This window comes from Ostrea edulis, chromosome 10, assembly GCF_947568905.1.
Source record: "Ostrea edulis chromosome 10, xbOstEdul1.1, whole genome shotgun sequence".
Lineage (NCBI taxonomy): Eukaryota > Metazoa > Mollusca > Bivalvia > Ostreida > Ostreidae > Ostrea > Ostrea edulis.
The window spans coordinates 24,467,440-24,489,618 of NC_079173.1; the positions used below are offsets into that span (position 1 = coordinate 24,467,440).

Below are 22,179 nucleotides of genomic sequence, written 5' to 3' on the forward strand. Positions count from 1 at the left end.
TTAAAAGAATTAAATTTATTATCGTACCGATAACAAACTGAGGGACAGACCTCGTCTTTTTTGAAAAAAAAATTATGATCAGGGTCGAAGTTATGGGAGCTGAGCACTAATCACACAATCGCTTTCAGGACGACGGATTTCGTGGTTCTGTGCATAAGCCGTATAAATCGTAGTACGTATGCACTACGAAATAAAAGAATGGAATATTACACGATGATTTAATACTTATATATATGATAAAGTTTTTTTCCGAAATCCATTTGATTATTTGGTGTAAAGGAAACATATCAAACCTAATGTAAAATAACTTATCGTTTTCTTGTTTGATATCACATTTTCCTTTAAAATTGGTCAAAATTCACCCTTTAGCATGCTCCCCCGAAACATTTAGGCTGCCGACCTATATTTTTTTCTTATAAGTTTTAACATTAATATCTTCTTGCTATCAGCCTCTATTTCGATTTGGATTAAAAGCCTATTGTTGGTTTTTTAAGTTTAAGTTAATTTTTTTTAAATTGCAAAGAGGGATTTTCAATTTTTTCTCTCTTTGAAATTACGAAGTTTTCCCAGCCTACTTCCGAAACACCCCCTCACAAATCAAAGTTGATTATCATATGTCTTTCTTCATGATTTTAAATCCATTAATGCATATTTTACCATATATCAAAATTTGAATAAAATCTATATAGTACAAACGAATTAGGTCCGTAAGTAGATAGAAATAAAAGTGATTTTTAAAAAAGCAGTTGTTTTCTCGGGGCTGGTAGGTCTGTTAACCTTTACAAGTGGTCAACCCTGTATGTTTAGCTAATTTTACAGCGCGTTTCAAACACTGTGAAAGACTATAGTAGTGTCCTCACACCCCCATGTACGTAAATGAGAGCTGGATGTGTTCTCCGCCTGTGAATTTACACAGACTAAACTGGTTTAAATTATTTTGTCCAATATAGCGTAATTTGATGAGATCCAAGCTCTGCAACATACATACTTTTCCTCCAGTGTAACATTCTTAACATTAATAAACACACACAAAAATAATCACGTGTCCATTTGAAATGAAAATGATTATCCCACATGTTTTCCTTCACAACGAAAATTTAAACATTTGAATTACAGCTTTATGATACGAGTGTTAGCATATGTAACATGTTTTTCAAATATTTTTAACCAATAACAATGTTTCTCTGTTTGTAAGAATCCGAAAATTGCTTCCTTTTATCGAGACCTCACACCGGGACCCTTGTACGACAGAGCGGCAATGTGTTGGATTTATGTACATGTGCTAATGGGGAGACGCTGCTAATAAAATTGTCTAAAGTTACGAAACGCAACTTATTTGTCTTTTTAATTCAACTGAACCAGTAGAAACTTCATTGCTCGAAAACAAAATTGCAACACATCTTTTAATCTGTCTTGGTATTGTATGCAATATTTCTATAAAAATACAATTTTATTCGTTCTTAGATTTAACTAACAGATATGTTATTTATACGTTTAACGGATGCGGCGATATGTGTTACCTTATAGAATTAAATAATTCACATGCAGGTGCCCGTAGATTACAACCAAAACACAATATATGTAACGTACTATTATTAAGATCGTTTTGAAGTACTTTCACATACAGATACCAAACAATAAACAGTACCTACCTTACACAAAACGGAACCACACGATTGCATTTTTCAGACAATTGTGAACCTAGTTAGCATGGAGACCTCTGGATGTAGAAAAGGGGGTAGATCTGCACTTAATTCATCTCTGTACGGACAGTCTAGTCAGAACAACTCCATATCCAGATACACTCGGAAGACTGACACTTATTTCAAACTGTGGTCAATTTGAATTCCTCTGTCTAGCGAGTAGGTAGTTTGCTTAATGAGGAAGGATGGAGCAAATTAATTAACAGTTAATTAATGGTAAGGATAGCGGAGACTCGGTGTCCTCTGATACAGATTTGTTGGTGATCGACAAACGTGTTAACATGCACCGCGGCGTAACCTGACAAATGTACTTGCACCACAAGAATTACCTGGAGATGAAATTTTCTGAAATTAAATTCTTGTTCGGAAATATTTTTGAAAGTCGTAATTAATAGCACCGGGTCATCGTGTACAGGAAAATAACAGCAGATTGCACGTGCACACCCTCTTTTTGTCTTTCGCTTCAAGAGTACATATATATGTTTAATGTCAATTGACAAGCTGGGATAGGTTTCACTAGCAGAACACAATGAATCAGGAAGAATTTACCTTTCATTCTTAATACTCTCCATGCACCTTGTACTCGGAAGGTTCCGAACCGGTTTCCTTCGGGGCTAGATCTAGTTGTAATTTATTTCCCAGATCTTTGCCTTGTCGTTTTTACAAGGATTACGATTGAACTTTTAAGTGCAGATTTATTGAGATTAATTGAACTCCTCTTTTAGTCTTATACATCGACGCAAATTGCCAGAGAGACAAATGTAAAACAAAAGAAACAAAGCGACGAATGGATTCTAAGCTGTTAAGTAATATTTGACGAATACTTTGATAAATAAACATATTTCTCCCGTATTCAATCTTACATGAACCGTTTGATATTGCTGAATAAATACAGTACCACGGGTTTTGTGTAGTTTAAGATTAAGCAATGTAGATAAAACGAATAAATTTCAGGGTTCAATATTTAGCTCTTCATTCATAAAAATTGTAAATTCGGTCATGACAAATGGTAGTGTACTTTTGTAGTATACTGAAGCCTCTAAAATGATGAACCTGGTGTCTTATTTCTTCTTCCAGGTATCAACACCATAAGAATCTATGCACGTGATTTGATTAACTAAAAATTAATCAAATCAATGTTAATTACTTTAAATACATGTATGTGTTTAATTCAGAGATCAATGTGTGAATTAAGAAGTTTAAATTAAAGAGTGGTAAATCCCTAAAGATTATTAATACTCCCGATGCGTTTATCGGTTATTATGGTACATTGTGCTTAGACCCATATATTTATACGACATTGATTACTCTCAATAAGCTGAACTAAACTTGTTTTTCTTAGTTTTTTGTTTTTGAACGAATCTCACATATTGTGACCATGTTAATTACATGTCTTTTAACCAGTATCACTTGTAGGTGAAGGTTCAGTTTAAACATCAGTATCACTTGTACGTGGAGGCTCAGTTAAAACACCAGTATCACTTGTACGTGGAGGCTCAGTTAAAACGCCAGTATCACTTGTACGTGGAGGTTCAGTTTAAACGCCAGTAGTACTTGTACGTGGAGATTCAGTTTAAACACCAGTAGTACTTGCACGTGGAGGTTCAGTTTAAACACCAGTAGTACTTGTACGTGGAGGTTCAGTTTAAACACCAGTAGTACTTGTACGTGTAGATTCAGTTTAAACACCAGTAGTACTTGTACGTGCAGATTCAGTTTAAACGTTGACATGGCTAGAAGCGGTTTTTAAAAAACTTCTTGACTGTTGATGCCACATTTCTGTATTGTTGCAAGTTGATGAAAAGGGTAAAAATAGTCCCGTATGGCGTGTCGGACTAAGTGCAGCGATTGCATATTTATTGGTAGGTCTGGTGAGTCAGTCTTGGGACTCGGAGAAGAGGGTGGGGGTAAAAATGGCAATCTACATTGTATATACTTTCTGTTCCCAGGAGATGAGACATAGCACTACGCTTTATTGTGAACAAAGGCTATTACGCACTGAAAGTACGGTATACTGGTTGTGAACAGATTCTGAGAATGGGATGACGCTCTTTGCTTTTTTCGTTTTGTTGTTGTTGTTTCGGTTATCAGCAGTAAGTTGCTATCATTTCCTACAGTATTTCTCCATTAAATAATCAAGACAAGACAATATTTTGTAATTTGTTTGCCAGTATACATAAACTACACCGAGTGATCTGTAAACAATGTCATGACATAATCTGTAACCTGTCTGTAATCTGTGTGTAACCTGTCTGTCATCTGTTTGTAACCTGTCTATAACCTGTCTGTAATATGTCTATAACCTGTCTGTCATCTGTGTGTAACCTGTCTGTAATCTGTGTGTAACCTGTCTGTAATCTGCCTGTAACCTGTCTGTAATCTGTCTGTAACCTGTCTGTAATCTGTCTGTAACCTGTCTGTAATCTGTCTGTAATCTGTCTCTAATCTATCTGTAACCAGTCTGTAATCTATCTGTAACATGTCTGTAATCTGTCTATAAGCTGTCTGTAACATGTCTGTAATCTATATGTAACCTGTCTGTAATATATTTGTAACCTGTCTGTAATCTATCTGTAACCTGTCTGTAATCTATCTGTAACCTGTCTGTAATCTATCTGTAACCTGTCTGTAATCTATCTGTAACCTGTCTGTAATATATCTGTAATCTGTGTGTAACCTGTCTGTAATCTATCTGTACTCTGTCTGTAATATATCTGTACTCTGTCTGTAACCTGTCTGTAATCTGTCTGTAACCTGTCTGTAATCTGTCTGTAACCTGTCTATAACCTGTCTGTCATATGTGTGTAACCTGTCTGTCATCTGTGTGTAACCTGTCTGTAATATGTGTGTAACCTGTCTGTCATCTGTGTGTAACCTGTGTGTAATCTGTATGTAATCTGTCTGTAATCTGTGTGTAACCTGTCTGTCATCTGTGTGTAACCTGTCTGTAATCTGTGTGTAATCTATCTGTAATCTGTTTGTAATCTATCTGTAATCTGTTTGTAACCTGTCTGTAATCTATGTGTAACCTGTCTGTAATCTATATGTAACCTGTCTGTAATATATCTGTACTCTGCCTGTAACCTGTCTGTAATATGTGTGTAACCTGTCTGTAATCTGTGTGTAACCTGTCTGTCATATGTGTGTAACCTGTGTGTAATCTGTCTGTAACCTGTCTGTAATCTGTGTATAACCTGTCTGTAACATATCTGCAATCTATCTGTAACCTGTCTGTAATATGTCGGGGATCTGTCTATCTTATTAAAGAGGAATAATTAAAATATGAAATAAAATAACATTTCTTTAACAAGGAAGTACAATTCGACCTTTTCTAACTTCGATATCCGTGCCCCAGAGCCCAGAGAGACAAAATGGCATAATTCTGATTCAATCTGCATCCAGTGTCAATTACTGGGGTATAAATCATACAGAATATAACGATGAAGGTCAAGTATAATCAAAACAATTACAGAATATTATCACTAACGACTCCCGGCTTTGTATACAGGCTATTAGTTTTGACTGCATAACATGAATCCGGGTACACGCAGTATAAAACTATAAACTAAACATATCATAATCTATTGCTGGGAACTCGTTCTGTGCAAGCATTTCGATATTGAAAAATAAATATTTCATTAATGCCTAAATTGCAGACTTCTCAGATTCATCCGTGGCCTTCGGACGCCCGGAAAAATGATACGCGCACTTAAAAACCCCCAACTCTATTTTTTCCACTAGGTTTTACTGACATGCAACCTTTAACAAATATCACTCTGTAATCAATCAGACTCTCAGCTGATAGAACTAATCTGAGAGAACATGAGCGTTAGAAATAACGACCTGGGAAGTGTGTCGTAAGGACAAATAAAAGAGCTGTAGGAAATGTTAATTTTTGTAAACTCAGCATTTTAGGAGTTCTGAAAATCACCATTTGGAAGGAATGACAAAATCAACATTTGGCGTGCGGCGGATGGTTTTCCTTTGCACCAGAATCAACTAGACAATGACGTCAGCAGAATAACTATGAGATTAATCCAATATGTGTTTCGTCAGCAAGCATTCATTTTAAGTTTCTATTGATAAAACATGCATCTTAATACTGTTGAATTTGAGAAAACTACCCGATGTCAAATTTAAGAAACAAATATTTAATAACCATTCGTATGACGTAGGGCTTGTCCAATTATAAGTCCTGTAGTATTATTCTGTGGGTCATGTAGGGATTAATAAAGAATTATCGTTATTGATCTCCGGGGTTTTGATTTAACAGAGGCGGAACAAGACATACCGGCGTTCATTGCCTTCCATATACACTTCAGGTACAAGCTGCACTCGAGAGAAATTAAGGGATTTAATGTGTCAACATCAGACAGCCTGTGACATAATAAAAATGACCCCACACTGCTTTCGATTCATATAATGACACTTTGAATTAATGCATTCTGTAAATTATACTAGACCAAAATACTTTCCTTTGCAATTTTTTCTTAAGTTTCTTTTTAAAATGAAGCCCTATGTCCTTAAGAAAGTTCCTATTTTGGTAATTAATCATAGTGTTGAAAGGTCGCAAATGCTTGCTGTTAATCAATGGAGGCCGTGCTATGAATTGGTATCGTTATTTTATTGGTAATTGATTGTACTGATGCACAGCGGTCTATTTCAGAGATAGCTAGTCGGTGCAACTCGTCTTCTTTGCAAGATGGTTTTGAAATTATAATGATACACATGTATATTGCATTACATGATACATGTATATACAATATCGAATATCTGCACACAGAGTTAGAATTGTATCCGGCCGATACTTGGGTCTGTCCCGGACTTCGAGGATCTGCATGAATTGCACACTTAATTAATAAGATTTAACATGGAGAAAATAGTAAAAACAAAATAGTTTTAGGATTCATTGACAATTTTCGTTGTCATGGCAACCATTACAGCATCATTATAAACTTAAAGATTTTTCTTTTCAGGATAGATAGGTTACATTATGAAACTGTGACTAGAAAATGCTTCGATTTCAAATTGAAATATTTACATCAGCTTTGAAGGGAAACCCGACGATTTCTGGACGTTAAAGGGTTAAAGAAATTTTCTGCTCAATTGTCCAAGGAATGTAAGCATCAGAAAATTGTTATTTTTGAAAATACAGAGCACTTGTCGACTATTCAATAATTTGACCTTGTCCAATAAACTTGTTTGGCTTGTGAATAGTGAAGACTTCGATTCTCTTTATTTATCAATCAGACCCACTTACTCCTTGACCAACCTGATATCCACTCACCTCTTTATCAACCCGAGACCCACTTACTCCTTGACCAACCTGAGATTCACTCACTTCTTTATCAACTCGAGACCCACTTTCTCCTATATAAAGCCGAGACCCACTCACTACTTTATCAACCCGAGACCCACTCACTTCTTTATCAATCAGACACCCACTCACACTTCACATACACCCCAGAACCCACTTATCTAATACATGATATACGGTGTGAAACGTAGAATGGTTGTATCATTACAAGTTTGGTAATGATATAAAACAAATGAACTGAACAAAGAAATACCATTTTCAGGTATCTAGTTATCTATTTGTTTCAAACATGAACTCACGCCCCCAATGAAGACATAAAAAGTTTCGATATCCTGTTATGAGATTAATCCCTGTTCGTTATCTTCACCTTTTCGTGTGATTGAATTCGAACTAACTAGTATCTGTGAATAAATGAATTTTAGGCGGAGCTTCCACAGGGAGCGTATGACAGATCCGTAATGATCAGTTATGACCACGCGTGATGTGTCTGTTGAGACGCCTCTCGTACAACACGTGCAAAAACCTAAATTTATTACTAAATACTTACAAATTGTAATGATATCCATTTTCTCATGAATGCTATGCAGTTGTGAACAGAAATCGTGATAAGTATAGTACATCTGTACGTCTATTTAAACGTCTAGACATTCCGACAGGAATAAAAGTAAAGCATCTATTAAAAAAAATTGAATTTCGTTTTGGAAAATACATGCGGGCATGAACTGCGATGCTTCATCCCGTCATACTTCATAAAGCGCGTCATCGCCTCATGAAAAGCATACTGGTATATGATTTGATTTGATTTGATTTGATGTTTTCCGCCACACTCAACAATTTTTCAGTTATATGGTGGCGCCCAGTTTTTGTTGGTGGAAGAGAGAACCCAGATACAATGCACCTGGGAAGAGACCACCGACCTTCCGAAAGTAAACTGGGAAACTTTCTCACTTACTGGCGCGAGCAGAATTCGAACCCGCGCCGACAGAGGTGAGAGGTCGTGTGATTTTGAGTGCGATGCTCTAACCACTCGACCACGGAGGCTGGTATATGAAGCGTTGCAGTTCATACCTTGTTGTATTTTCAAAAATGAAATTTCTTTCTTTAAAATACAATAGGAGATGGTAACACATACTATATATTGGGGATGTTTTGTCCAGAAGCAGAGAAGAAAATTATTTCGTCTCCTTTCGTTCAAAAATGTGTCTCATTTGCCCATTTAGGTTGAAGGCAGAATAGTCGGGAAACGGGACGAAAATATTCGGTATAAAATGTACAGTAATTCCGTGTGATTGAGATATTTCAAACAAACATTGTTTTAAGTTACGCGAGCGATAATTAGGAGATACAGTGTACAGGGAAATATTCGCCCCCGTTTTATTTTCGTCGCTTTCGCCCGTGTTGTCAGTGGGCGGATTTAAGACTGGGCAAAACTGTTCTCTCCATTATATCTCTTTTAACGCAACTGTGTGTGGGAGAATTTAAAACGGGGTGAAATCGACAGAAAGTGTAGAAGGGCGAAAATAACCCTGGATACAGTATAGTATGTCCGTGCGCCTCAGTTATCGATCTTTAGATTTTGAACATTTCCAACCACTTTGAATACATGGGAATGAATAGGTCCTCAGTACCCCCTTACTTGTCGTAAGAGGTGACGAAGTGGGGCGGTCCTTCGGATGAGACCGCAAAAGCCGAGGTCCCGTGTCACAGCAGGTGTGACGGGATAAAGATCCCTCCCTGCGCAAAGACCGTAAGCTTCGAGTGTAGGCCTAAATTTCGCAACCCTTCACCGGCAATGGTGACGTCTCCATATGAGTGAAAAATTCTCGAGCGGGACATTAAACAATATTCAATCAATCAGTGTCAAATCCCACCCTATACTCAACAACCATCTCTATGAAATCTAATTTTAGTACGGTATTTCCGGCATTATGTCATATGACCACTTTAAATCTTTGATAATTCATTCGTTGACGCACATTCCATATTTTCGTGAAGCACCTCTAAAACCTTACGTGATAAGGATAGTAGGAATTACAGTGTTTGTCAAAAGATTATATACACTATGCCAGCAGCTGATCATTTTATCCTGTTGTAAATGACATCGGATCCTCTCGGGACGATTTGACACTGAAGACTAAGATAAGGTTTAGTCGTGTGACATAGCCTTTAAACGTCCATGCGTTCCGGCGTGGTCGCCCCATGGGTAGAAGAGGTTACAGTATGGCCACTCCAAGGATAGCTGAGGTTAGCGTAAGGTCATTTAAAGGGTTGACGATGTTACGATATGGACACTTAAGAGGTAGACGAGGTCACAATTTGGTCATCTCAAGGCTTGATGACGTCATAGTACGATTACGATCACTCCGTGAGTACATGAGGAGATCATATGTTCCATAAAGGGGAAGATGATGTCACAATATGGTCACTCCAGGAATAAACAAGATCATGGTATGGTCATCGCAAGGGTAGATGAGGTCACAGTCTGGTCATCCAGGAGTTGAAGGTTACAATATGGTCACTCCGACGAGGTCACAATGTGGTCATGATCTGTAGCAGTACACGGTCATAGTATGGTCACACCAAGAAGTAAATGACATCGCAATATGACCACTCCAGGAGTAAACAAGGTCACGCTATGGTCACCACTGGGGTATATGAGGTCCCAGTATGGTCACTCCAAGATTAAATGAAGTCAGAAAGCTTTCAATATTACTACTGATTACAGTGATCCTTGTATGTGTGAAACACTTGTCTCTGTTTACAGCCTTGGCGCTATAGTAGAGATTTGTCTCAGTTTAACAGCGTTGGTGCTATAGTAGAGGGTTGTCTCAGTTTTACAGCCTTGATTCTGTAGTAGAGGATTGTCTCAGTTTTGCAGCCTTGTTGCCATAGTAGAGATTTGTTTCAGTTTAACAGTCTTGGTGCTATAGTATATATTTGCCTCAGTTTAACAGCCTTGGTTCTATAGTAGAGGGTTGTCTCAGTTTAACAGCTTTGGTGCTATAGTAGAGGGTTGTTCCAGTTTTACAGCCTTGTTGCTATAGTAGAGATTTGTCTGAGTTTAACAGCGTTGGTGCTATAGTAGAGGGTTGTATCAGTTTACAGCCTTGGTTCTGTAGTAGAGGGTTGTCTCTGTTTTACAGCCTTGGTTCTGTAGTAGAGGGTTGTCTCAGTTTAACAGCATTGATGCTATAGTGGAGGGTTGTCTCAGTTTTACAGCGTTGTGTCTGTAGTAGAGGGTTGTCTCAGTTTACAGTCTTGGTGCTATAGTATAGGGTTGTATCAGTTTACAGCCTTAGTGCTATAGTAGAGAGTTGTCTCAGTTTTACAGCATTGGTTCTGTAGTAGAGGGTTGTCTCAGTTTTACAGCCTTGGTTCTATAGTAGAGGGTTGTCTCAGTTTACAGCCTTGGTGCTATAGTAGATATCTGTTTCAGTTTAACAGCTTTGTTGCTATAGTAGAGATTGGTTTCAGTTTAACAGTCTTAGTGCTATAGTAGAGGGTTGTCTCAGTTTTACAGCCTTGGTTCTATAGTAGAGGGTTGTACATGTATCAGTTTAACAGCCTTGGTTCTGTAGTAGAGGGTTGTCTCAGTTTACAGACTTGGTTCTGTAGTAGAAGGTTGTATCAGTTTTACAGCCTTGGTTCTATAGTAGAGGGTTGTCTCAGTTTTACAGCCTTGGTTCTATAGTAGAGGGTTGTCTCAGTTTTACAACCTTAGTTCTATAGTAGAGGGTGGTCAGTTTTACAACCTTGGTGATATAGTAGAGGGTTGTCTCAGTTTTACAGCCTTGGTTCTATAGTAGAAGGTTGTATCAGTTTTACAGCCTTGGTTCTATAGTAGAGGGTTGTCTCAGTTTTACAGCCTTGGTTCTATAGTAGAGGGTTGTCTCAGTTTTACAACCTTAGTTCTATAGTAGAGGGTGGTCAGTTTTACAACCTTGGTGATATAGTAGAGGGTTGTCTCAGTTTTACAGCCTTGGTTCTATAGTAGAGGGTTGTCTCAGTTTTACAGCCTTGGTTCTATAGTAGAGGGTTGTCTCAGTTTTACAGCCTTGGTGCTATAGTAGAGGGTTGTCTCAGTTTTACAGCCTTGGTGCTATAGTAGAGGGTTGTCTCAGTTTACAGCCTTGGTTCTATAGTAGAGGGTTGTATAATTTTATAGCCTTAGTGCTAACTTTATCCACCCCTTGCATCAACATACATCACATCTAAAGTTATCGTTACGGCCAATGAATACCGCATGGCAGTGACAAGAAAAGCTATTGAGCTATAATAGATTTTTAATTAAAATTAAGCCTTGGAACTTTTTGTCCCAAATCTCTCGCGACTCATTTTATTTGCTGATCTTCCTATGTAAACTTCACGTATTGTGTTTATAGTAATATAAAGCGAAAAGGCTTTCGTAGTTCACGTCTCAGAAAAGATAAATTCTCATCGCGTGTTTTTAGTGCAGTTCCATTATCGGTCACTTCAAACATGCAAAAGATTATGTCAGTAGGCCATGCACTCTGTGCTATATGTGGGTTCGTGTAAATATCAGCTTCCGGTACGTTTAGAAATGTTCTTATCGGGCCAAGTTTAGCACGAGAAATCTATATTTGGATCTGGGTGGGATATTCCATTGAAATATCAAGCGCATCACGTTGAAAGAGAACTGGAGCAGTCGTGACGTTTAATTTTCGTCCTTCCATCGATATGTTTTATCTGGCGATAAATGGTGACCAGTCAGATTATCTTGCGGTAAGGGAATACGGATCACGTGGTACAGCCTATTTCTCGTCTTATGATCTGGTGCAACATATTTATTCAAGCAATATCTAATTTCTACTAAGGATAGGGATTAGGCAACTAAGTAAATCTCATGTAACTAATGATAAAATGGCAAACAGTATTTTTATTAATAATTAGAACGGTTCAGTCATTCTGCAACTATGAAATCCATCGTGCGTGTTCCTGAAGTTATTTGGGTGGAACCATTAATATCATGCAGAGGACAATAAGAGGCCAGTGGCGGATTTATGAGGGCGCAGTCGGCACCCCTCACCCCCCCCCCTCCCGTCAAATTTTAAAATTTAAGGTAAATCGTGGTCTCTTGTTTAGAAAAATGTAAACGATAAAAAAGAATCAACCATTTCGTCCACTCTCGGAGAAATAAATGACAAAATCGTTTGATCTATTGAAATTATTTTATTGGGAGAACTTACATTTTTTTTCCCTAAAAGACTTACAATTTGCATCATTTTATTAATTTCACCTCATTATAAATGACAGAAAATAGTAAAAATGACAATATAATAGATATATTTCAAACCCTATAAAATCTAGGAGCTTTTGGTGATTTCGGGCCTCTAAGCGGCCCTCAGACTTCCTGCCTCATATACGTATGTCGCGAACTTTCTTTCAGAAGTAGGTTCTGAATGCCTATGTTTGGTGTACATTCGGGTATATCGTGTTTGATATTTTGTAAGTTAAAAAAAAAGATTGACTGAAATATTTTTGAAAAGTCTTTGTTGTAGTTGAGGGTGATTTATTTTTTTTTTTTTTTTTTTTTTGACGAGCTGACTTAGCACATTGTTGTCCTCACTGTATATTGTAACCACACTCTCATACTTTGCTAGATGGGACAAGCATGTTTGGTATGGACATGGTCATTAAGAATAGTACTACATGGCATGAAAGTAAAATTTATGAGAAGTTTACTTTAAGGGAGCAGGGTCAAATGAAAAGTGAGTAATTTTGGTAAATACATATAGGAATGAGAGTACCAAACCCCCGCATGCGTAACCCGGACGCAGTTTACCCAAGATTGAGCGGAGGTATAAATGTCTTGGTGTTGCGTGATTGGCTAATATCAAGAGTGAAATTATTTGGAATTGAAAGAAATATTATAGAGGTTCAAATTAATTGTCAGGATGAAAAATTATCGCACAAAATCGAGAAATGACTGAGGAAATTACCATGGTACGGGTGTCCTTAAAATGAAGTGTGTAATTTACTGCAGATTGCTATGTGTTGTAAAAAAAAAAAAAAAAAAAAAAAAAAAAAAAAGTTCAAATATGGCCTATAAAAGGCACGGGACCCTATATATTTTTTGTCATTTTTTATCAACATTTGGAATGAACTTTGAAATATTTGCGGTCATTTGTTTAAAATCGATATAGTTAATTAGTGAGAGGGCCAAAGGTTAACATTGAGGTCTATGGGAAATGAATTGGTACTCTTTTCCCTTTAGGTAAAATTAATAAAATGGCGCAACCTGTAGGCGAAGCCACAAAAAATGACCTACATATGCTGCTTCAGGAGCGAAACAGTGATGGCATTTTATCGTACCACCGCCTCGGAAAGTTTGACTTTTCCATAAATAAATGGCCAGCTTTTGGCGTAGGCGTACAATAAAGCACTTTTCACGTTACAAAGATCTTATCATTAACAGAAGAACAAGTCTGAAACAGTTTACACTTAGAGACAGATATTGAGGCTAAGGAAAATCATTTATAGGAGAATCATGTTTATGACTGCCTATAACGCGTGATATGACGATCGACTCGTCTAGCGATGTCTGAGGGGAACTGACGACACTAATCTCCAACTCAAAATGCAGATAATAATTTTGTTAAATCTCAGATAATGAATAATTTTCCTCAGAATCTTAAAAGATTGGAGCCCATCGGTAATTAATGGGAAATTTCTTAGGTACTTAATAGACCACAATGTGTAGTTATCTGGGCCTGAAATAGCGTTCTTCACTTTAAGTTTTATCGTGAGATGAAAAAATTCGATTTTTCCAGCAATTTTCATTCACAAGAGCCCAAACCGGAAGCCTCTTTAGTCTCCCATAAATCCGTTTCTCCCACACACTGTCTTTGATGATGCCGGCATTAATGGGAAAGTTCACACATTTTCGTATATGGAATACTCCTAAAACACATTTGAATTATCCATTGTCGCTATCTGTAATATTGTTTTCTTCATACAACACATGCCGTTATCATTCACGTCATCCATACATGTGACCGAGTTTCAGAACATTGGCAGTTGCCTCTACTTGATTGACCCAAGAGCATTAACTCGCAGAAAGGCCATCGAACAACTGTCAGTATGGTGGAAATAGTCTTAAACTAGATTAATCGTGATAAATTTCTGTATGACTCATTCGTCTCGGACTTGATGTATCACGTCGGATCAGGGCAGAAAAAGCAAAACAAATACAAACACATCACAAATAAAAAAAATAAAAAAATAGCAACTCTGATAAATATATGTTTATTGATTTCATAAAAGTGTAAGAAAAGAAAAAAAACCCATTCTTCACAATATCGCAGGGCATTAAATCGTTTGTAGCGAGAGTCCTTCATTGTGCAAAAGTCTATCGTCACACCGGGCTTCAGCTTCAAAAATATTCTCCAAAACACAATTGACTTTAAACTCCCAATACCGAGCGTCTGTTTACAAAAATACCTTAACAATGGTATATTGTCCACAACTTACAAATGCGTGTACTTTTACCATCAGCTTATGTTTGGCAAGCTAACAGGGAGGAATCATAAAAATAAACAGTTAGAGAACATCCTCATGTTTGGAGCCAATCATTATGCTCTTATGTGATACATTCGCAAAGTACAACATAAAATTTGTATTGTATCCATAGAGCTGAAATCGGGCATACTCACACCATATTTCACTTTTAAATCCCTTTCATATTTAAACTCAGTATATGGGTTTAGTGCCTTGCCTATAAACTAGTATAGGTAAAGGTATCACATCGGTAATTCTCCAATCAAAAATATTAAACTTAATAGTTTCATAAATTTTAAAGATTTTTTTGTTCATGTACCATTTTCCCCCATCATTTCCCATTATCATTTTCTAATTTTTGTACCCCTGATTAGAGGACTTTGAATATTTTGTAGAAATAATCATTTTTTTTTTTAAAAAGGAACTATTTGATGTTGGTGGCTCAGATTACTTCTAGAGATGCACTCGGGCTGCTAGTTTGTATATAGAAAAAAATTATTTTTAAGGCTAATCTTTTTGCGGGAGAAAGTAATGAAGAAAAAACAACAACAAAACAAACAAACAAAAAAAAAAAAAAAAAAAAAAACCCAAGAAAATAACGTATAAGGTCGAAATATTTCAATATGTATGTATGTATCTGTTGTAATGAATCAAATCGTGAACATAATTGAAAATAAATCTATTATTTCATGAAGCATAATGCAGTATGGTTGATATGGATAACTATCCTTACAAAAACTGATCAGAAAGTATCAATTATGGATATTAAAGAGGACTTGTAATGGGAATTTACAACATCCATCAAATATTTTCTTGATGTCGTAACAGATCCGCCAGAAATGTCGAAAAGCATCGGCTCGTAAACAGGAAATATGTCCCTTGTTTACTGCTAAACAAGTATAAGCAAGACTAGACCGCCATTCCTGTGTTAGACGTGGGAAAGTTCTTCTGTGTTAGACGTGGGGAAAGTTCTTACGTGTTAGACGCGGGAAAGTTCTTACATGTATGTGTTAGACGCAGGGCTAATTGTCAGTCGATACTACCACCGTTACAGGTAATGTGATATGAGGTATCATTAATATGAGTGACATACTCCTGCAATTTCATTGGTTGTATTCAAGTGTATTTGGCTAAATCACAATGATCACAGTAGAGAAGTATAAATCATGTGTTCATCTGTTTGATTTTTATATCGCCCTTATTGCTCGCATTAAATAGTAATATATTTTGGCTTGCATTGTGACGTCATTCAGACGCAAACTTTTAGATATTCAGATTTTGTATAAAGATATAGGAAATTTTTGTCAAAATTCTGAATTTTGCTTTGGTACAATTAATGACATTTTGAAGTCAATGCCACGTTTTTGCTACCTGAAAAGTACAAAATGTGAATACTTAGTGTATTATATGATATCTTGAAATTGGTTACTAGAACCTACGAAATGATATCTGGTCGGCCATTTTTGTATACAACTAGACGCAAGACCTAATCGAAAGTGTTTGCTTATAATATGACTAAATATTTTAAAAACATGGAAACCGGCTAATATAACATGTAGAAGGTACTAAACGATAGCTGAGCGGTCTTCCTTAGATCGGGTTCGATGTTGTATGAAAAGGTGAAAATAACGAACAGTAAATCCACAATTGTCAATTGTACATCCTCCAGTACTCGCCTTTTCTTTACAATGAGTGCACGACAGTTTTCATAGAATAACCAAATATAATGATTAAGAGTATCTATGTTGGGAGTAGGCCAGCTGTTAGAAATCAAAAGTTTGTATTTACCTCGATGGTGCAGGTAAATACCTTAACGTTCCATTTCTGTAGATTGTTGGATATCAGCCAATCGGAAAACACGTAATATTTCGCTCATAAATTAAAATAAATTATGAATACGAGACACGATATTGACTCTAATCTGATATTTTGTTTCTTATGTCATCAGTCAATCTATGTCCTCTGCCGTATTTCAAACGCAGTGCTATCTCGAACTATAAAACCTGTAATACAGTGTGCTGATTTAAAGCTCGCATCCCAGAAACTGTCACTTCATATGTCGGGCTTTTGAAGACTTCCTGCAAAGTCACGCCCTCCAGTTTTGCTGAACGAGTGCTCTGTCAACTGAGCGCATGTGAACATTATCTTTAATGAAGTTCAGATGAAAAGTGAAAATAACGAACAGTCATCAAACCTTAGACTTAAGAATTTAACCAAGTCTTACTTAAAATAAGACTGAAATAAACGTGAGCTCGTCTCGGTGTTAACGTCCCTGAGGCTGGGTCTAATACAGTACACGTGAGATCGTCTCGGTGTTAACGTCCCAGAGGCTGGGTTTAATACAGTACACGTGAGCTCGTCTCGGTGTTAACGTCCCAGAGGCTGGGTCTAATACAGTACACGTGAGCTCGTCTCGGTGTTAACGTCCCACAGACTGGGTCTAATACAGTACACGTGAGCTCGTCGCGGTGTTAACGTCCCGGAGACTGGGTCTAATACAGTACACGTGAGATCGTCTCGGTGTTAACGTCCCAGAGGCTGGGTCTAATACAGTACACGTGAGCTCGTCTCGGTGTTAACGTCCCACAGACTGGGTCTAATACAGTACACGTGAACTCGTCTCGGTGTTAACGTCCCTGAGGCTGGGTCTAATACAGTACACGTGAGATCGTCTCGGTGTTAACGTCCCAGAGGCTGGGTCTAATACAGTACACGTGAGCTCGTCTCGGTGTTAACGTCCCACAGACTGGGTCTAATACAGTACACGTGAACTCGTCTCGGTGTTAACGTCCCGGAGGCTGGGTCTAATACAGTACACGTGAACTCGTCTCGGTGTTAACGTCCCACAGACTGGGTCTAATACAGTACACGTGAACTCGTCTCGGTGTTAACGTCCCGGATCTAGTGCATATAATGTAATCAAGTATTGCACAGTGCTGGTTACTTAAACAATAAAATGCTTGTTATACGTCCCTGGGTATTTTTCATTCATCTGGAGAAGACACCAGCTTTGGGTGAAGTGCATTACATATTAACTTAGTATGCACGGTGCTCAGGCCGAAATAGTGTGGTTTCTTTATCGTACCAACGCCTAGCATGACCTTTTAAAGTTCATATCTGCACGACCTGTGACTTTCACTTCTTATGATGAGGCACTGAGATCGAATACGGGTCTACCGTGTACGAATAGAACGCCTTGACGACTAGGCTAAAAAGAAGACCTAATTTTCTTTTCCTGAAAACTGTAGGTAGTGTAGGTTTCTTGTATTTGTTTTACAATGAAAAAAAAAACCCTCGCCAAGACGGTTTGCCTATCCCCTTCAATATTCATTGAGAAATAAAAGCGGAAATACACAATTGCACACGGTTGATTTCTTGATATTTACATATACATGTTCTAATATATGTAAGTGATTTGGGACGAGGGTAAGAATTGCAAAATGAAAACAAAAACCCAAAATTGAAAGAAAGAAAGTAACACAACACCCAACCCCCCCCAATCCCATGATAACTCTGTTGAAAATGTAAAACATTTCGTAAAGCATTTGTTTCTGTGCTCGAGTTCTAAAAGCTGTTCTCAGTAATTCGTTTAACCTGTCACACAATATCAAGTCGAGCATGATAAAAGGGCTCCACTTAGTGGTATTATTTGGTAAGGTCAAGGTTCATAGCTTTATCGAAAATAGGCCAAAAAAGCTTTAACTTGATCTATAACCCATTCATATAAGTTCAATTCAATAGCTGCCGGAAACGTCATGAGAAGTCCGGGAAAAAATACGCTTGCACGGACAGACTACACACAGAGTGGATGGACACAGTAGGCCACCGCCTATAGGAGGAACCTTAATAGCATTTTACCTAAAAAGAAACATCGCCTCTACAAATGATAGGCCTAACATATGAGCTATTTGTGGCATCGACCGATTTCACTTTGCTTTCCTTCTCTGTGCCAGTAAAGGGTAAACGGCAAAGGAGGGCGATACTTTGCGATCCCTCTTCATGTTTAGGCAGGAGACGGTGGAAGATAAGAATAGTATTCTCCTACCAACATTAGCCATTTATTGTTAGAAAGATACACAGAATACACCTCGTCCTCACAGTAATATCGCCGACACACAAAGCAATTATATCACCTGGATTTATTGGGTTAACTTTTCTGGGTCATGTGCAGGATAAAATCTCAAATAAAAATCTGTCCCTGAAATGTCGTACTTGACAACGTTATTTAATGGCGAACCATCATTACAATCACAGGAATTTAATATTGTAGAATCTCTGTAGGCATCCTTGAAATTACTAGACCCGGGGCTTTGATTATAAGCAGTCAAGCTAATCGAGTTGATAAAACCAAATTTTTGTAAAGAGTAATCGTAGATTGGTAAAGTTTATCATGGTTGTATGGAAATGTAGGATCGTAAATTTTTCCTATCGTCAGTGCGTCATATGATAATCAAATGATGTAACATAAGATATAACTTGCCTACTTTTCATTTGGAACACTTTAAATAGCAACCCTGAAATGGTTTTGTTCGATAATTCAGCATTTTAGTTCATTTCACAGGTGCATTCGCTCATAGAACTATTCTACTCACTACATGCAATATGAGAAGCACCGAAAGTAGACCTATGTTCCGTGGGGATCCGGGTTAGGCTAGGTTCTCAGTACCCCTTGCTTGTCATAAGAGGCGACTAAATTAGGCGGTCCTTCGGATGAGACCGCAAGAATCGGAGCCCCGCGTCGCAGCAGGTTTAGCACGATGAAGATCCCTCCGTACTCAAAGGCTGTAAGTGCCGAAATTATGCAGCCCTTCACCGGCAATGGTGACGTCTCCATGTGAGTGAAACATTTCTCGAAAGGGACGTTAAATAATGTTATCAAATCGGATCGATAGCCTAGGAGTACCACGTCAGGGGACCCCCATGACTCTAATTTCAATGGTGGAGAAGCTTAGGGCACCCCCCGCCCCTTGCAAGTGTTCGTGGAAGTACAACATTGGCTGCTACATCAACTTCTTGGCCAAATTTTCAATTATTTCAATGCTCACATGATGTTAAAGCAAATGATTGAATTCTTTGGCTCCGCCAATTTTTCATTGATTTTATAATCATAAGTTAATATGATATTAAAGTAAAAGGTTGAATTCTAAGATCTAATAAAGTAGTAAATCGAAGCAGGCTACTGAAAAACAAGTTGATGGTGCAGGGTTCCAACAGTCTCGTTTAAAGTCAGCATTTCGCAAATTATATGGTCGTTATAACGATCTAGTTTGCCAATACAACCTATCATTAGGTCAAATGCTATCTGACGTGTTTCATACCGATTGTTAGGCCATTCTTGACACACTGATTTTGACTACGGATAATCCCGTTTACCTGATCAGGATATAGGGCTCACGGCGGGTATGACCGGTCGACAGGGAATGCTTACTCCTCCTAGGCACCTGATTCCACCTCTGGTATATCCAAGGGTTCCGTGTTTGCCCAACAGTCTATTTTGTATTGCTTATAGGAGTTATGAGATTGATCACTGTTCACTATCTTCACCTTTCATTAGCAATAACATCTAATGAGAGAGTACTATATAAACCATTATAAAGGGCAGCCAAATATGTCTCATAGCTTTAGGAAGTTCTGCTCTGTATTACTGTATTGTTAAGAGGGGAAATCAAGCAAACACCCAGGAAAAAAATAAATGATAAAATGGCGGGCATGGACATGACATACGCCGATAAAATCGCTAAAATCACAGACGGTGACAGCCTCTTCAAGTCTCAGGTCTGACTTGGGCGATGTTCGAACTCATGACCTTTCACACGTGCATCGCCTTGTATCGAAAATCCGCGTGAGAGTGGAACCATTTCCTACTTGTAAAATAGATAAATTGTCAGAGATGTACAAGTGAGTACAATTTCTTAAGGAATCGTGCAAAATAAGCATGTTTATTATACCGTCAGAATTGATTTTGTTCTGTGTAACGAATGCTAAACCCTGTAATTATAACTAGAAATATAAGCCATACATCTCTAACTAATGCCGTTCTCGTTGCCTATTTTACCAATTGGCAATTTGTGGATTATATTAAATGCTGTTGCGTTTATTACAACAAGGTATCGTATTGCTCATTAGCCACTGAACCAGTAATATTAATTGCTTGTTAACAAAACCATTATTTCTGCAATCCGTCACATTTATTACTTTTTAAAGAGAAAGAGTAAGCGCTCGGAAAGGTTTATTTTTTTCTAATTATCAACCTATTTTTTCTAATTATTAGCCTATCTATTTTTTTAACACATATCAATGAAACATTTCTACGTATTGGTTCAGATATTTACCATGATGGGTTATTTTAATAATTTGTATAATTTAACTTCACTAAATTATTCAGTACTGGATTGTGTCCCAAAAGCTTTGAGGAAATTATCACAATTTATGAGAAAAGGCAAACATCAAAATTTTATATATAGACATTTAATTTATCGGCAACACTAACAAAATCAGTATACGTGATTAACGGTTGTTACTGAAGCATTGGCGGAAAATACTATGGCTCTAAAAGTGTAAAGTTATAAGAGATGAACCCAGAGAAGATGCTCAAGGGATTAACGACCAGTTGATGATAAAACATGCATGCCATATACAACTGAAGATACATGTACCACCACGAAAAGGAAAGTTTCTGCAAATTGACAAAGAAAGGTAAATTCAGAGTATAGACTCACCTCTTAAATTGTCCACACTGTCAGCTCCTTCCCACTGACTTCATTAATTCTTTTTGTCAAATAGTAATCCTTAACAAGGACGCTTGTAAATGAGCATGAGTCCTCTAGCCATTGTACTTAAGTACTCGCACGTCAGTGGGAAGCAGTAAAGGAATATTTCCCGCCAGAAATTATTGATTAAGGTCAATATCATAATATTTCATAAAATATGATTTATGTCCAATGTCTGACGAACCGAGGACTAGCGTGAATAGTTCTCACTCAGTCGCGGGTTTCCTATGCGTCGCGAATGGTCGCCGGGACCCTTGAAATTCTATTTTCAGATTATCGAAAAAATAAATTTGGGTAATAAGCTTTGAAAAAAGCCTGATGAAAGGCCTAATGTGATCATTGAGACGCTCTTAATGCTACTCTCTGTATTCGTTATTTCTTACAAAAGAGATCGACTTTTAACGAGTTCATTTCTAATAGCAATGCAACGGTCAAATCAATGCATTGGGGCACATACAAATGTTTTCCGGAAATACTGGTTCTAAGGCATATTTTCTGACACAGACTTGATATGTATTAAGTACACTGTACTACTTCCGATCGGAGTAGACTAGCAAGTGGTTAGGGCACTCATTTCGTAACTTAGAGGCCTCGTATTTAATCTCAGTACCGCGTCAAACCTAAGACGTTTAACAGCTAGTGGCTGTTCCTTCGCTGAGTACCCAGCATTCCATGCGAGTAAAGGTCACAGTGTTTTTGGATTTGACCTTAAAAACGTGTCATGGTGGAAGTTGGCACGATAAAGAACCCTGTCTGGTACATGTTTACGGCCGTAAGCGCTATATATAGGCCAAAAGTAGTGGCCCTCCACCTAAAGACGTCTCCATCTGAGTGAAAAATCTTCGAAAGGGGCGTTAAACAAGATACAATC

General features: G+C 37.6%; 1 protein-coding gene across 1 annotated transcript in view; it reads right to left on the reverse strand.

Moving 5' to 3' along the window:
* Positions 1-21,524, reverse strand: part of LOC125665600 (inhibin beta A chain-like) — a 32,200-nt gene extending 10,676 nt beyond the window's left edge. Inside the window, exon 1 of the mRNA XM_048898313.2 lies at positions 21,258-21,524. The gene's annotated coding sequence lies outside the window, so the exon portion shown is untranslated. The remainder of the gene's footprint in view (positions 1-21,257) is intronic.
* Between the last annotated feature and the right edge of the window lie 655 nt (positions 21,525-22,179).